The sequence below is a fragment of the Ursus maritimus genome, assembly GCF_017311325.1.
Source record: "Ursus maritimus isolate PB19 chromosome X unlocalized genomic scaffold, ASM1731132v1 scaffold_X1, whole genome shotgun sequence".
NCBI classification, from domain to species: domain Eukaryota; kingdom Metazoa; phylum Chordata; class Mammalia; order Carnivora; family Ursidae; genus Ursus; species Ursus maritimus.
Genome location: NW_024423319.1, coordinates 101,426,241 through 101,442,307, shown reverse-complemented (window position 1 = coordinate 101,442,307; position 16,067 = coordinate 101,426,241). Strand labels below are relative to the sequence as shown.

Below are 16,067 nucleotides of genomic sequence, written 5' to 3'. Positions count from 1 at the left end.
TGTCTCTGGAGGCAAAAGAAACAAAAGCAAAAATAAACTATTGGGAATTCATTAAGATAAAAAGCTTCTACACAGAGAAGGAAACAATCAACAAAACTAAAAGACAATCTACGGAATGGGAGAAGATATTTGCAAATAACCTATCTGATAAATAGTATCCAATATCTATAAAGAACTTACCAAACTCAATACCAAAAAAACAAATAATCCAGTTAAAAATGGGCAGAAGACACGAATAGATACTTTCCCAAAGACATTCATATGGCCAACAGACAAATTAGAAAATGCTCATCATAACTTATCATCAGGGAAATGCAAATCAAAACTGCAATGATATATCACCTCACATCAACCAGAATGGCTAAAATTAACAACGAAGGAAACAAAAGGTGTTGGCGATGATGCAGAAAAAGGGGAATCCTCTTACACTGTTGGTCGGAACACAAACTGGTGCAGCCACTCTGGAAAACAGGTTGGAGGTTCCTCAAAAAGTTAGAAATAGAACTATCTTACCTCCCAGGAATTGTACTAGTAGGTATTTGCCCAAAGAATATGAAGATAAGAATTTGAAGGGATACATGCACTCTGATGTTTATAGTAGCATTGATCTCCCCCAAAACGAATTAATGTATTCACATAAAAAATGTTCATAGAAATTTATTTTTGTGGATATATGAAGAGATATGCTGTATTTTGATAAAATTTACCTCCTGTTTTGTATTGTGATCTTTAAAGACAAGAATGACAAATAGCTTCTTAAAAAAATCAATGTCTAGATCATACACAGATAAGAAAATATAAGTGAGAATAATCTGAATTAATAAACAGCACAAACCAGGGGCGCCTGGGTGGCGCAGTCGTTGGGCGTCTGCCTTCGGCTCAGGGCGTGATCCCGGTGTTCTGGGATCGAGCCCCACATTGGGCTCCTCCGCTATGAGCCTGCTTCTTCCTCTCCCACTCCCCCTGCTTGTGTTCCCTCTCTCGCTGGCTGTCTCTATCTCTGTCAAATAAATAAAATCTTAAAAATAAAAAAATAAAAAAAATAAACAGCATGAACCAAACCAGAGAAATTTCAGCTACTGAAATTAATTGGAGCTCCATATTTGTAGTAGAAATGAAATCCAAGCTGGAAAATATGGATGGGAAAGAGGTTTCTAAAAAGTGACAGACTAAGTTTAGAAAGGAACTAAGTAGATATTGCAAAAATTGTTAATATAATAAATGAAATAAAAATTCAATGTATAGTTTTAATAGTAGATAAACACAACTAAAGATAGAATTACTAGAAAAATACTGATAAATCAGCCAAAAACAGACAAAATCCATGGAAAATACAGAGGAAGCACAGAGCTACAACGACAAGGCCTAACTCATATTTAGCTGGTGCCCCAGAATAAGAGGAGAGAAATAATGGAGAAGGGAAATTTTCACATGACAAATATCCAAAAGTTAAACAAGACACTAATCCACAGCAAAATACATATCCACGGGTGGGGGGATGGGTTAAATGGATGATTGGTATTAATGAGGACACTTGCTGTGCTGAGCACTTCATGTTGTATTTTGGTAATGAATCACTAAATCCTACAGCTGAAATGAATATGACACTATACGTTAACTGGAACTTAAAAAATTTGAAGAAAAACATACACACATACACACTGACTCACAGAAGCACGGCAACAGGCTCCAACAGAAAACACCACAAACGCCCATCAAAAGTAGAACGCGGAGGCAGTGCGCCCTGCGGTCTGGACGATCTGTCTCTTGCTCCAGCGGTGTTTGGATGAACTGACTGGAGGACGCCCCTTCTACCAGCCTCCGACTACCCTCCAACCCTTTTTTCCAGTGGCAACCTTCGGAGCCATCTTCTTGGCCACCCTCTGCCTCCAGGACCAGCCAACACCCAAATTTGAGCTTAGCTCCTTATCACGGATCAACCCTGAGCCCCCGCATTCGTCAGCAGTGTGCCCCGAGGGGGAGGCCCGCGTCAACCACCGGGTCAGCATGCATCTGCCGGCCTCCCGCACCTACCTGTCTCTGGGCTTCTATTTCCACCGGGGCGATGTGGCTCTGGAAGGTGTGGGACGGTTCTTCGGGGAGCTGGCTGAGGACGAGCGCGAGGGCGCCCAGCGTCTCTCGAAGAAGCAAAACCAGCCCGGCGGCCGCGCCCTCTTGCCCGACGTGCAGAAGCCGTCCCGAGGTGAGTGGGGAGAACCCCGGGTGCCCTGGAAGCCGCCCTGGGTCTGGAGCAGAACCTGACCCAGGCCCCTCCGGATCCGCACAGCCCGGGTTCTGCCCGCACAGGCCCCCGGCTCTGCGGCTCCCGGAGAAACGCTTCCTGGACGAGGAGGTGAAACTCATCAGGAAGACGGCAACCACCTGCCTCACGTCCGCAGGAGCTCCGGCCCCAGCTCGGCGGGGCGAGCGGGCTTAGAAAGGCTCACCCCCACGCACGACTAGCGGCGTCTGAAGCCCGGCAGCCTTTGAAGGGCCCTTCTGGCATCACGCCGGTGCCGGGGCTTGTGCCCTGAGCCTCTCCCTGAAACCCCTAGGCCCCTTTCAAACCACCCTGGGGCCTTCTCCCAAGCCGTGGACCAAATGGGAACAGTAAAGCTTTTTGCAGCGAAAAAAAATAAATAAAAATTAAAAATGTGTGTGTATGATGCTTAAATAGTGGCATACATTCAGTGAATGGTACAAAGCAATAAAAATTAGATTTCCACTTTATGCCTCAACAATTAAGAATCTTGTAAACACAATGCTGAATGATAGAAATGAGACCTCAAATGAAAGAATGTGATTAGACATACATAAGTAAAAAAAAAACAAACAAAACTTAATCTTATATATGAGATGAAATTATGAAGTAAGTAGTTGTTTTAGCCAGCATGGGGTTCAAATGCTTTCTGTACATCCCCTTCACCTCTTCCATAGCCCCACCTTCTCTGACCTCTTCTGCCAGCCCATTACACTTAAAAGGACCCCTCTGATTACATTGGGCCCACCTGGGCAATCCAAGACAACGTCGTTAAGATCATCTGATTGACAAACTTCGTTGCATCTGCAACTTTAATTCCGGTTTGCCATGCATCAACATATTTACAGGCTGGTGGCGGATGGAGAGAGAATTAGGAAGTAGGTGTCTCTGAGAGGGCGGTTATTCCGGCTACCAGTTATATTTTTTATTTGAGTTTTGAAACACATTTTTCTGTCACTATGTTTCTTTTCAGCTCACCTAAAGCCACATCTTGAAGTTAAATTCATATTCAAAATTGAGGTAAATGTAATGCCAAATTTCATTACTGCTCTGCCAGTGGGATTTTACACATTTACTATGCCAATATGGAAATTAAGTTGAATAATCTCTTCTTCCAGCTCAGACCCAAATATAAAATGAAACTAAGTAGGTAGATATTTGTAAAAACATAGTGAAACTCATGCATAGTATATAGTATGTTATTACTAGTCCTTCATTATCATAAAATTCTGATACAGATCTTTGAACTAATTGCAGCTACTGCCTAATTCTATACTGAGCAAAGGAATGATTAATAATATATATATTGCAGAAAAGTTTCACTATGAAAAATGAAAGTGATAGGACACACACACACACACATATAAAATGCACATTGCTCCATAAGTCTCTCTACCTCTGCTGTTCCCAAACAACTGAAGTTCTTACAGTCCTAGTAAGTTGAGTTAGAATGTAACTGCCACATTATCATTTGAGACTTTCTCAGGTAAGTATTGGTCTATTTCCTACCTTTACAATAAATGAAAACTGGAGAAAGTATTAAAAATACAACCAAAAGAGTTACTGCACTGAATTTTTTTTTAAGATTTTATTTATTTATTTGACAGAGAGACAGCCAGCCAGAGAGGGAACACAAGCAGGGGGAGCGGGAGAGGAAGAAGCAGGCTCATAGCGGAGGAGCCTGATGTGGGGCTCGATCCCAGAACGCCGGGATCACACCCTGAGCCGAAGGCAGACGCTTAACCACTGTGCCACCCAGGCGCCCCCGCACTGAATTTTTTGAACCATCACATTCTGGAAAGTAGTTCTGTATTTTTAAAAGTGGGAAGGTACTGGCTAACGTAGGCATTTAATGTTACTTACAACACCACTGAAGCACCAGGAAGTTGATTTCTATAGCCAAAGAAGAGTTGCTAACAGACCTGGGACTGAATTTTAGTCAAGAACACTTAAGGTCACAGAAAATATGATAGATCTTTGGTCACCTGACAGTGCTTTAGCAAAAGGAGGTACTCTTTGTAGAAATGGCCAATATAATTCTTCCTTAAATGAGAACAACTTGTCCATCCATCTTCCTATCCATCTCTCATTTCCTCCTCCCCTCTCTCCCTCTTCATTATATAGCCTAATAGCATGTACCAAAATTAATTAAACTTTTATTGACAACATATGTACTCCAAACTTCCATTAAGATGATAATATGCAATTTTAAAAATTCTTTTGAAAAAAATCAAAGCTCACCCTTTCTTCGACCTTCAATATTGCTTTCCTTTAATGTCAAAAATTACCTTATTTTAACAGAGAAACTACTTTCCAGTTAGCATCACGAACTGTCAAAGTAAAGAATACTTTAAGAATTTCCCAACAGCTTTAAAAATTACATTCTTGGAGTGTCTTTAATCCTTTCTGACTTACACATTCATCCAATAAACATTAACTAGGCACTTACTACATAAGTCACTAAAATCTAAGGTTTTAAAAAATAATCATTAGAATAGCACTTAAGAATCCATCTCATTTGATAGTTACCATCAAATATATTTTATCTAAGGCCTTTGTTCATAGTCTATGATTTTTCAGAATACGAACTGCATCTCTAATTACTAGAGACTTGTCTCTAATAATCACCCTGAGTTTGTACATAAAAAACTATTAATTTGTGTAATCCTAAATTTAAAATGTCTGATAGCCCCAATTCCTTGATTAGCATTTCAAAATCCCCCTTTTTATACATTTGTCCCTCATTTAAAATTTTATCACCTCTCAAATAAAAATCTCAGTTTGAAGTTGACTTAGAATTCCAATTTGACAATGATTTTCTTCTTTTTTAATCTTTTTTTTAAAAAGATTTTATTTATTTATTTGACAGAGATAGAGACAGCCAGCGAGAGAGGGAACACAAGCAGGGGGAGTGGGAGAGGAAGAAACAGGCTCATAGCGGAGGAGCCTGATGTGGGGCTCGATCCCAGAACACCGGGATCACGCCCTGAGCCGAAGGCAGACGCTTAACCGCTGTGCCACCCAGGTGCCCCTGATTTTCTTCTTGATAGTGAACTTCTTCGTCTGAATTTCACATAGGAGAAAATAATTGCAAAGATCAGAACTTAATTGAAATACATGCTTTTTGGTGAAAAGTTGTTTCTAGAGCTTGTATTTAACTGTTGTTCATGCTTTACTAAGTTATGAACAGAAGACAAAAATAAAGGTATATATTTCCATGGCAACATATGTCCCAGGTTCTATTATTTACAATCTGGGTCAGTGTAGGCTGCTTGGGCTGCCGTAACAAAATACCGCAGACTGGGTGGCCTCAACAACAGGAATTAATTTTCTCACAGTTCTGGAGGCTAAAATCCAAAGTCAAGTCATGATCAGTTTCCCATGAGAGCACTCTGCCCGGCTTAGAGATGGCTACCTTCTCACTATTTCCTCACATGGCCTCTCCTTGGTATGTGCATGCAGAAAGAGAGAGCAAGAGAATAAGCTTTCTGGTGTCCCTTCTTCTAAGGACACTAATCCTCTAAGATCAGGGCCTTACCCTTATGACCTCAGTTAATTTTGATTACTCCCTTAGGATCCCATCTCCTAATACAGCCACACTGGGGGCTTAGGGCTTCAGGATATGAATTGGGGAGGACAGAACATTCAGGCCATAACAGTCAACTTAAATAGCCACATGTAATGGTAATTCATCTTTAAGTGTAATCTGGAAGTATATGTTAGGATCACTTTCCTGGAAGGAAATGCAGGGATACACACAGGTAATGTAAGCCTTTAGGAACTAGGCCTCTCCCAGAATTCTCTTAAAACAGCCCTGGAAGAGACATTCATTAAGCCAGGTATAGGCATATTTTGTTAATGAATGATATTCCAATAGGTCTCCTCCAGAAATATACACTCTTTCAAGTATGTCTCTGTGGTAGTCATTACTTTCTGTCTGTGATCTATGACAAACACAAGACACCAAAAAGAAAGTGACACTGTCTTTTATGTGGAGAGTTTCCAGGTCTGCCAAATTTGCCTCAACTGTATTGGCCTGAGTCACCAGATTCCAGAGACATTTGTGGTAACATCAGCTAGGTTTTAAGAAAGCTGTGATGCATAGAAATTCTCATCCCAAACAGGTAAGTGCTATTTCCTGGGACCAGCAAGGGAAGGAAATAGGCGCACGTCTGAGGCTCTGGTGTTGCCTGGGTCAAAGACGCTCCGCCGTTGCCAACAGTTGTGAAGGTGAGGACAGAGGTGGGTTCAGGACGGGCTTAGGATGGCAGTCAATATGAAAAGAGGTCTTCTGTTTTCTATAGGCCAGACCAAGGCCTTTCGTTTGTGAGGTTGTGTAACATTAGTGCTATGTTACGTACAAAGCCCTGCCACTCCATTGGGGATCAAGGTCCCAAGGAATTCCTACTGCACTGTGCGGTTGTTGCACTTGAGTCAGATTCCGGCTTCACGTTCAAAACAGAAAGTGTCCCGGATTAATGGGCTCATACACCCCAGCCATGAATTCCATTTTACATGTGGAGTAGAAATGGCAGGGAGAGAGGAAAACTTTCCCGAAATAATGTATTCATTTCCCCAGAAATCTTACCGGAGTTGCACTGTGATCTGTTTTGTTAGTCAGGCACGAAAGCATGAAGAAAATCTATACTGCCCCCACTGGGAATCGCAAGCATATGTATTCTTATGTAACTGCTTGTGCAAGAAAAAGAGGATTGAGATCCTAAGTCATTGGTTGGTATTTCCGTGAGCAATCTTCGTGCCATCATGAAATGTAAGGGAATTTGGTGTTCTAGTTTCTGAGACTGCTGGAGTTAGTCAGTTGCAGTTGAACTCATTACCACGGGGAGGCACTGTTGAGCTGCGGGCCCTCCCTGGACTCCGCCTTCAGGGAGGTTGGCCCCTGAACTGAAGTTCGGTGTTGGGAGCCCAGGCAGTACCACGGTACCCTGAGCAAGCTGCACCCCACATAAACAAAAATCATCAACAGCTGGCCCAGCAGAAGGCCCTCAATCATTGGCCCACATACACCTCATCACTTAGCAAATAATGGTCACCAAATGCTTAGCGTTATTCTAGGCACCAAACGTATGTCTGAACAAAATACATCAAAATTTCTGCTCTCAAGAAGCTTCCGTTTATAAGAAAAAAAAATTGAACCTAGAAACTTGGTTTTAAGAAAAAATCACACTCATATTGGAAGTAAGCAGCGGCTTAAAGGGCTGAGGTTCAAAAACCAGGGTTTGGGGACGCCTGGGTGGCTCCGTCAGGTGTCTGTCTTCTGTTCAGGTCATGATCCCAGGGTCCTGGGATGGAGCCCTGTGTCTGGCTCCCTGCTCAGCGGGGAGCCTGCTTCTCCCTCTGCCTGCTGCTCCCCCTGCTTGTGTTCTCTCTCTCTCTCTGACAAATAAATAAAATCTTAAAAAACAACCCCAGGGTTTGGAAGCGAGTTAGAGTACTGAGAAGATTGAGTTTGACTTGGGAAATGTATAGACTCTTAGAAGTAGGAAGTATTAAGGGATGGACCAACGGGTACGAGCAAGATAAAAACTGACTATGTACACACTGGAGACACACAAGGTGGGATTAGTGAGATCGGGAGGCAGAGCCAGGATGGAGCCTGAGAGAACAAACAGAAAAATCATGTTTTATTTAATCATTATGGCTTTACCATGAGCAGGGAGGATGTTAGTAAGAGCACCTATCTCATTTACACAAGTATAGTATTTATGATTAAATTTTATGTTAATACAGAGCAGCTAAAGAAAAAAACCTGGTTTAAGATCCCATACTTTGAAATGTTCCCAGAGCAAGTTCTAGCTTTAACTGCTCACCTTTATTTGTTCTTTCATTTTAATTGGACAGCTATCTAGAGAGGAAGGCTCTGCACTTTCTCTGTCACGGGATTTACCACAGGTTCCTTTAATTGTCAGTCTCCCTTACTAAACTGTAAGTTCTGAAAGAAAAACTACTTTGATGTCATTATTCTTATATTCATTGCTGACACCTATCACAGTGCCTCATTTCCTATTATGCAAGGCCACCTTATCTAGTTGTGCAGGTTGTTCATTGCACAACTCCAGGGGCACCACACTTATAAATATGATGTGAATGGCACCCCTGAAGTCACGCAGTCCACAACCTCACATGCATTTATGGTTGCCCTGGACCTCATCAGTGTTTATTAAATTAATGAAAATATTTTCACCACTTATGATTTGTTGTCAGATGTCAAATAAATATGCCAACTTGTGACACACATAAGTGTACATGGCAAGGACAATGGCATGGTAAAATAAATGAAATGGATTTCTATTTTAATCTTAAACTAAAAAGAGATGGCTTTGAAAATTTGTGTTGATTACTTAATGAAGTGACAGAACAAGAACACCCATTAAAAAAAAAAAAACAGCCTTCTAGCTTGAGAATAAGTGGATTGCAGTTTCCTATGAAATAGATGATTTTTAAAAATTAGAACTTTTAATATAGTTAAATTAGCAAACTAGAAGATTCATTTACTTGGGTGAACAGAAAGCCTGGGGAAAATTTTTTTATTTTAATAGAATTCGGTCTCCCCAAAACATCCCCACAAAGTAATCTTAATAGTTAGACATGCTTTGACAATACAACCACCATTTTTTCCACATCATACAGGCTATAATGGTAATGTAAAAGACTTTTTTTCCCTAATGAGCTTTAAGTTTTCTGTAACAGACACAAATTAGCAGTCAAGTCAAAGTGATGAATGTCCATATGTAATCTTACAAACAATAAGCAGAGGTGAAGTGACTAAAAGCTTCATCATTTCCATTTGTACAAGAAATTTTGCAATTTTGGTGTCTTTCTTAATTTTCTTGCCTATGATTTCTTGCTCATTTGATGAGTTCCCAGTTCGTGTACAGTGTTAGCATAAATGTATGTGTGTGTCATTAAGAACAGTAGTCAGAAGTAGTCTATTAGTTTATATCCAGTCATGCTGTCTACGAATGCTTCCATCATCCCAAAATGAACATTCATGATCTTTTCCAAACTGTCATTGTAAAATATAACATAAACTATTGCAATCAGAATAAGTTGAACTGAAGTTATTGTATCCACAAACACAATGCCTGTTAGAACAACCTGACATGGGGAGCTTTTGAATGTGGTGTCCTCCACTGGTCTATAACTGGTGTCATTGATGAGACATCTAAATATGGCTGACCACTTATAAGGCCTCAACATTTTGAATAAAGCATTTTCTTTAGTGAATAAATAATGAGCATACCTATTGCTATTATGATTCTAGAATTCCATTTAAAGCAGATACTTTTTCAATAAAGTAGAGAGAAATTTAATTACTAAAGCAACAAAAATAACTGGTAGTAAAACAACAACAACTGGATCTCAAAGCAAGGACTATTTGGGGCACTGGTTAAACATTCAGATTTCTGCAATCAAAGCCAGAGTACAATCTCAGGAGGATGGAGCTGCAACAGACATGTGATTATTAGACAAGCTCCCAGGACAGTCCTGCACATGCTACATGTTGAGAACCAGTGACTTAGAGAATAGTTTTCAAGTTCATTTAATAGTTTTATTTAGTTCATGTGGCCTGAGAAGTTCGGACATCTGCTTTCTAAACATGGAAATGTTAAAGAGGCCATGGGTATCTAAAATGAGACTCCTGTTTAGCTCTGTTTATGTTATATTTAGATAGGTTTGCTAAAATGTCTGAATTCAATTTCTAAACTCAAAGTCATAGTTTCACGAACCTGAGGTTCCACTCTGCTTGCAAGCTAACAAGTTGGCCTTCCAGGTTCGTGGATACTGGCTCAGAGACCTTGAGTGGGGGGGTGGGGGTGGGCTCTCCTGGATGGTCCAGGTGGGCCTGGTCTAATCACATGAATCTTTGAGAAACTTTCCTGGCTGGAATCAGAGAAAGAGATGGGAGGATGGAATCAGGGCCAGAGAGGTGTTACCTTGCCTGCTCTCAAGACGGAGGAAGGGGGCCGTGAGCCAAGGAGCAAAGTGTCAGCCTTTAGAAGCTGGAAGCTGGAAGAGGCAAAGAAATGAATTCTTCCCTGGAACATACAGAAGGAATGTCCAGAAGGAACACAGCCCTGCCGACACCTAGCCTGTAGCCCAGTGAGACCTGTGTCGGTCTTCTGACCCCCGGAACTGTAAGATAATAAATACGTGCTGTTGTTCTCCCATGCAGGGCTTAAACTCACAACCCTGAGATCAAGACCTGAGCTGAGATCAAAAGTCGGATGCTTAATCTACTGAGCCACCCAGGCGCCCCATAAATATGTATTATCGTAAGCCACTAACTCTGAGGTAATTTTTTAATAGCAGCAATAGAAAATTAATACAAGCAGTAGCCAGAGTATCAGCATTTTTGTGCCGATTCTCCCAAGCCCCAGTTCTCACAGGGCAATGCAGAGAAAGCCAGGTGATACTCGCACACAAAGTGGGTTCCCTGACAGGAGAAGAATCCTGAATTTAGGGAACCTGAACCTTTTGTAATGAGAAGTAAGTAGGCCCGTCTTTCACTCCAGCGGGAGACACTATCTCTTGTCTCCCAAGGCCGTTTGCTCTACAAATATCCTTGAAAAGATTCTCTGAAAGAAAGGGCAGTTGGTGTTTCACTGGTAAGGTTTGCAGAAACACAAGAGACCAATACACAGTTGTTCTTCAACCCCAGATGCCATCCCAATTCATTACTCAAGTGTTCCTGAAATACAGAGTTTTTATAATTCAAACTGAGTGCTGTGGCTTTTAGCATAACAATAAGTGATGAAATTAATGATAAAGGTTGATACAGCTGTATATGCAGTGTCTGCTAATGAGATCCCAAAAAAATAAAATCCATTATTATAAAACCAAAATTAACATGAGCATATGCTGGGTTTGTTATATTTATAATATTAAACATACACAAACACACAAATATGCCATCATTATCGAAATCGTTACAGGTAAAGAAATCTCATTATTGCTAGTCTGGAACTTTTTGGATTATAAACTGCTTTTCCACTTGAAACAATTGTTTTTATTATGGAATTTTTTTAATACTGTGAAGTTTTTTACTACCCTCCCTATCATTATTATAGCAAAGCAGACTGTGCTTTTTTAGATAAGATTTATTTTTCTATAAAACTTAGAAATAGATTTTTATTGGAACCTTGGTTAAATTGGCCCAAGTTGCAAAGGGACGAGTATAAATTTCATTTTCCAGTAAAAACAGCTGAAAACACCAGTGTGTGATAAACTTTCTTGTCCTTCTCGAGTTGATAGGCTAAATTAAACCCTAATTACTCATTTAAAAGAAGTACTTTACATCTTCTAGCTCTTATTAAATGAAATAGTATCTATAAATGCAGATATATTTTAACAGCAGTAGAAAATATACTGGGTCATGCAGTTTGCCTCATAAACATTACAGTCACCATGGTTACTATTATAATCCCTAAATCACAAGGCCCTCTATTCTGCTCAGGTTAGCCAGTGTTTGTGAAATCTGTTCTGTGCGTCCTTCTATCAAAATATGCTCCCTTATCCAGGTCTGCTCCTGAGGATGTCCAGGAAGCTCCATTTCATCTCAGAACTTAGGGGAACATTCAAGTTTGCCATTTGGTCTCTCTGAAGACTAAAATAATACTCAAGAGAGCAGTTTAAGCACTGACCCTTAGTCCCTTTAGAAGAGATGAAAAGGGTTATGCTTCTGAATTCTAGTTCAGATACCGTTCCCTCATCCCCACTGTGCTGGCCCTTAAGTTGTTGCCTCTCAACCTCAAACCTTCCCCTCTGTACTTCTCTTTGTGGATTTCCGGCTGAGACTATAGACCCCATTTCTGCAATTCCAACTGCTCTGTGTTAGGCTTTACCAAGAAAGAGTTCCATCAGGAGATTGTAGGGCTCAACATGGGAGGGAGAAACGCGGTCAGAGGTAGAAGGAACTATTCTGTGGGAACCCACCTTCAAGCCTCTCTATTTGAATATTATAAGCTCGTTCTTTTGTTCCCCAGCAGTAAGGATAGCAGCTACTTTCTGCAGCTACTACCTCTCTGATACCTCAGGGTCCCCTTCTGACATTTTCAGTTCTCTGGCAATTTAAAAATATTGATCCTTCATTTTAAGTGCTTTCTTTTAAAATAACTGGTGGACTTTTGTGCTCTGGCTGGCCCTTGACTGATAGAACCCCCACTGTTCAGGTTAAACATCTCAGAGTTAACTCTGGGCATGAACACAGACTATCTTGGGGGAAGTGAATTCCAGTGCACAGAGCCCTCGTACGGCCCACGGATGCTCTGATATTTGATACAAGCAGTGTTGTGTTCAGTAAACATGAATGAAATGCCAAGGCACCATAGTTGTCAGGCACCATAGTTAATGAGAGGTGAGATCTGTTCTCAAGTAACTTACATCCGGAATAATGATGAGCCGATACCATAAAGGCTACAAAGTATAATAATGTGAAGTTGCTGAGAAAAGCATAAGAAGTCGTAATAGCAATACAGGGCGCACCCAAGGTAATGAAAGAGACCACTGAAGACTTTTCTGGCTGGGAAGTAATCGGGCAAAAGAGAAGTAGAAGCAAATTTAGGAAGAAAGAACCCTGAGTGCCTAAACCAGGAGGTTTGCAGAGGTAGGACCACTGAAAGAACTGAAAACCATGCCACATAGGCTATAAGCAATAAGGCCTCACTAAAAATGAGGCTGGAAATGTGGATAGGGACCATATCATGAAGAGTCTTTTTTGTCTTGCTTAGACGTTTGGCCTCCAATGGACAGAAGAGGAGGGCTATTGAAGGCATTCAAGACAACTACGACTCTGACATACTTAGGTTTTTTCAATGCGGCTTTTTAATAAAATATAACGTATTAAATAGAGAAGTGTACGCATAATAGATAGAAAGCTCAGATTTTTATAAATCAAACACACCAATGTAACCAACACCCGGACAGAGGAATAAAATATTACCAGTATATTCAAAGGAGCTCTCCTACACCTACCCACTCACAGTCCGCACCAAAGGTAACTGTTACCTTAACCTAAAACCATAGGTTAGATTGGTCTGTTTTTTAATTTTATAGAAGTCGAATCACACAGTATGAAACTCCTTGTTTCTGGCCTCTTCGGATCAGCATTACTTGTGGGATTCATTTGTGTTTTGTATAGATTTGTTCATTCTCATTGCTATGTAGCTTTCTACCAACTATTTACATTCTATTATTGATGGGCATTTCAAGGTTTTTTCCCAGAAGATAGTGTTGCTATGTAAAATTTCACTGAAGTATACATTACTACTGTGCATCTACTAACCAAGTGGACTTGCTGTTTGTATGTATGTTCACCTTTAGTGGATACTGCCAAAAGAGTCCCTTTCACATTCCCACGAACCTTGTAAGGGCTCTATTCCACATACTTGCCAACATTCTTACCGTCACTTCTTTGTTGCATTTTAGTCTTGTGACAGATCGTTAGTTCTATCTCATGGTAGTTTTAGTGTTTCCCAAATGTATAATAACATTGGGCATATTTTCATATTTTATTGGTTATTTAATTTGGATATCCTCCTAAATGAAATGATTAAGAGTTTTTCCTTTTTCAGGATGCCTGGGTGGTTCAGTCAGTTAAGCATCTGCCTTTGGCTCAGGTCATGATCCCAGGCTTCTGGGATTGAGCCCCACATCAGGCTCCCCGCTCAGCAGGGAGTCTGCTTCTCCTTCTACCTCTGCCTGCTGCTCCCCCTGCTTGTGCTCTCTTGCTCTCTCTCTCTCTCTCTCTCTGGCAAATAAATAAATAAATAAAATCTTTTAAAAAGAAAGTTTTTCCTTTATGTATTGTTTCTAACTTATGGATTGAAGAGCAGTACTTAACCTCTAAACATTTGGTGATTTTCAAGACCTTATTGATACTGATTTCTACTTTAATTGCATTGTGATCATAAAATATAACTTGTATTTTAGTACTTTGAATTTTATTGAAGCTTGTTATATAGCCCAGAACATGTCTAAGTGCCTATTCCATGTGCACTTCTTAAAAATGTGTGTGCTACGCTCGTTGGCTGTAATGTACAAAAAAAATATATTAGGAAGTTTGTTGATAGTGTTTGTCAGATTGGGTTATCCAAAAGCAGATATTCACAAGTTGTCCGTGTAAGATATTTACTGGATAACAACGCCTGTGAATAAGGGTGGGGGTGGGTTAAAATTAGGCAAAGAGAAAAGTTACATTGTACTGTAGTCCCAGCAAAGCCTCAGACAATACCATACCACTGCCTGCAAGGTACACAGCCCATCAGGAATATCCCTTAAGTGGGCTGAAAGGCTTTAATCAGGCATGAAATGTACCTCCCATAATCAGTACTTGGATATGGGTTGCCCAGGTTAACAGGTATGCTCTTGTGGCTCTCTGCAGCTGAGGCAAAATGTGAGGGGCGGGGGGTGAAAGAACAAATTCTTCCTTGAATAGATTACTGGTGGCGAATCTTCGTGACCGCCAGTATTCTTTACATCTGCATTCATACAGATTTTTTCTATTACTAAAGTTTGTTTCGTATGTTTTGAAGCTCTATTGTCAGATATATACTTATTGTTGAATTGACTCTTTTATGATTATAAATTGAATTTTTTAAATCTCTGGTAATGGTTTTTGTTTGGGGGGTCTCCTTCGTTAATATAAACACAACGTTTTTCTTATACTTAATGATTGTATGGTATTACCTTTTCTCAATTCTTTAATTTTAACCAGTTTCTGTCTTCAAATTTAAAATGTTTGTTTGAAAATACCATGTAGTTTTGTCTTGCTTTTTTAATCAGATTGAAAATCAGTCTTTTGAATTTTTAGCTCCTTAATACTTCATATAATTATTGATAAGATTGAATTTAAATCTACCATGTTACTATTTGTTTTCTAAGTGACCTCTGTATTCTTTCAACCTCCTTTTTTTTTATATTGACCCAATTTTTTCATAGGAATCCCTTATGCCTCTATTGGTATGTCTAAATGCTTGCTGCAGAAATAGATTACCTTATCATAGTCTACTCTGAATTAATACTATAAAAAGCTTACAGTAGTTTAATTCCATTTATACTCTTTTCAGTACTTTGGCCTGATAATTTTTGACTTGATGCCATACTTCGTATATGAAAATTTTCAAAGGCTTTAGAAGAGATTATCTTCTCCCGGGAGAGTTAACCATATCTTCAGAGAGGAAGAGTAAAGGCAGATTACCCTAATCCAATCAGAGACTGAATGTAATAAAAACAGGTTGCAATTTTCATGAAGTTCCATCTCTCTCTGTTTTACATTCATTTTTGGGAGTGTAGCCTGCCACAGACCCCAATTTAGAGGCTAATGGATTTACTAAGAAGTCCCCTTTGCTCAGTCCTGACTTCCAATTCCACTTCTAAGTCTGTGCTCTCAGCACTATGAAACAGATATAAACTCTGGTCTGCTTTTCTTCAGTGAGACGAAGTATTTTTTAAAGATGAGCACACCAACATATCCTATCCCATATGATGTTTTTCCAATTTAACGCTGACAGTGAGGTAAAATCCATGTTCTTTGAATCTGGGTGAGCCTGCTTCTCTGGCGGAAATGATGCTCTGTCACTTCTATAACTAAGTCATAAAAGGCAACATGACTTCCTTCTATACGGTCCTTTGGGGATATTCTTTCTTGGAACCCAGCCACCACGCTGTGCAGAAGCCAAAAAGGTCACCTACAAAGGCCATAAGAAAGTGTTTGGGTCACGGCTCCCAAAGAGATCCCCGACAATAGGCAGTATCAACTGCCAGACACGTAAGTGGTGAGGAAATG

General features: G+C 40.1%; 1 pseudogene; it reads left to right on the top strand.

Moving 5' to 3' along the window:
* LOC121104034 overlaps nucleotides 1-2,457 on the top strand; it is a 37,406-nt pseudogene extending 34,949 nt beyond the window's left edge.
* Nucleotides 2,458-16,067: the final 13,610 nt, after the last annotated feature.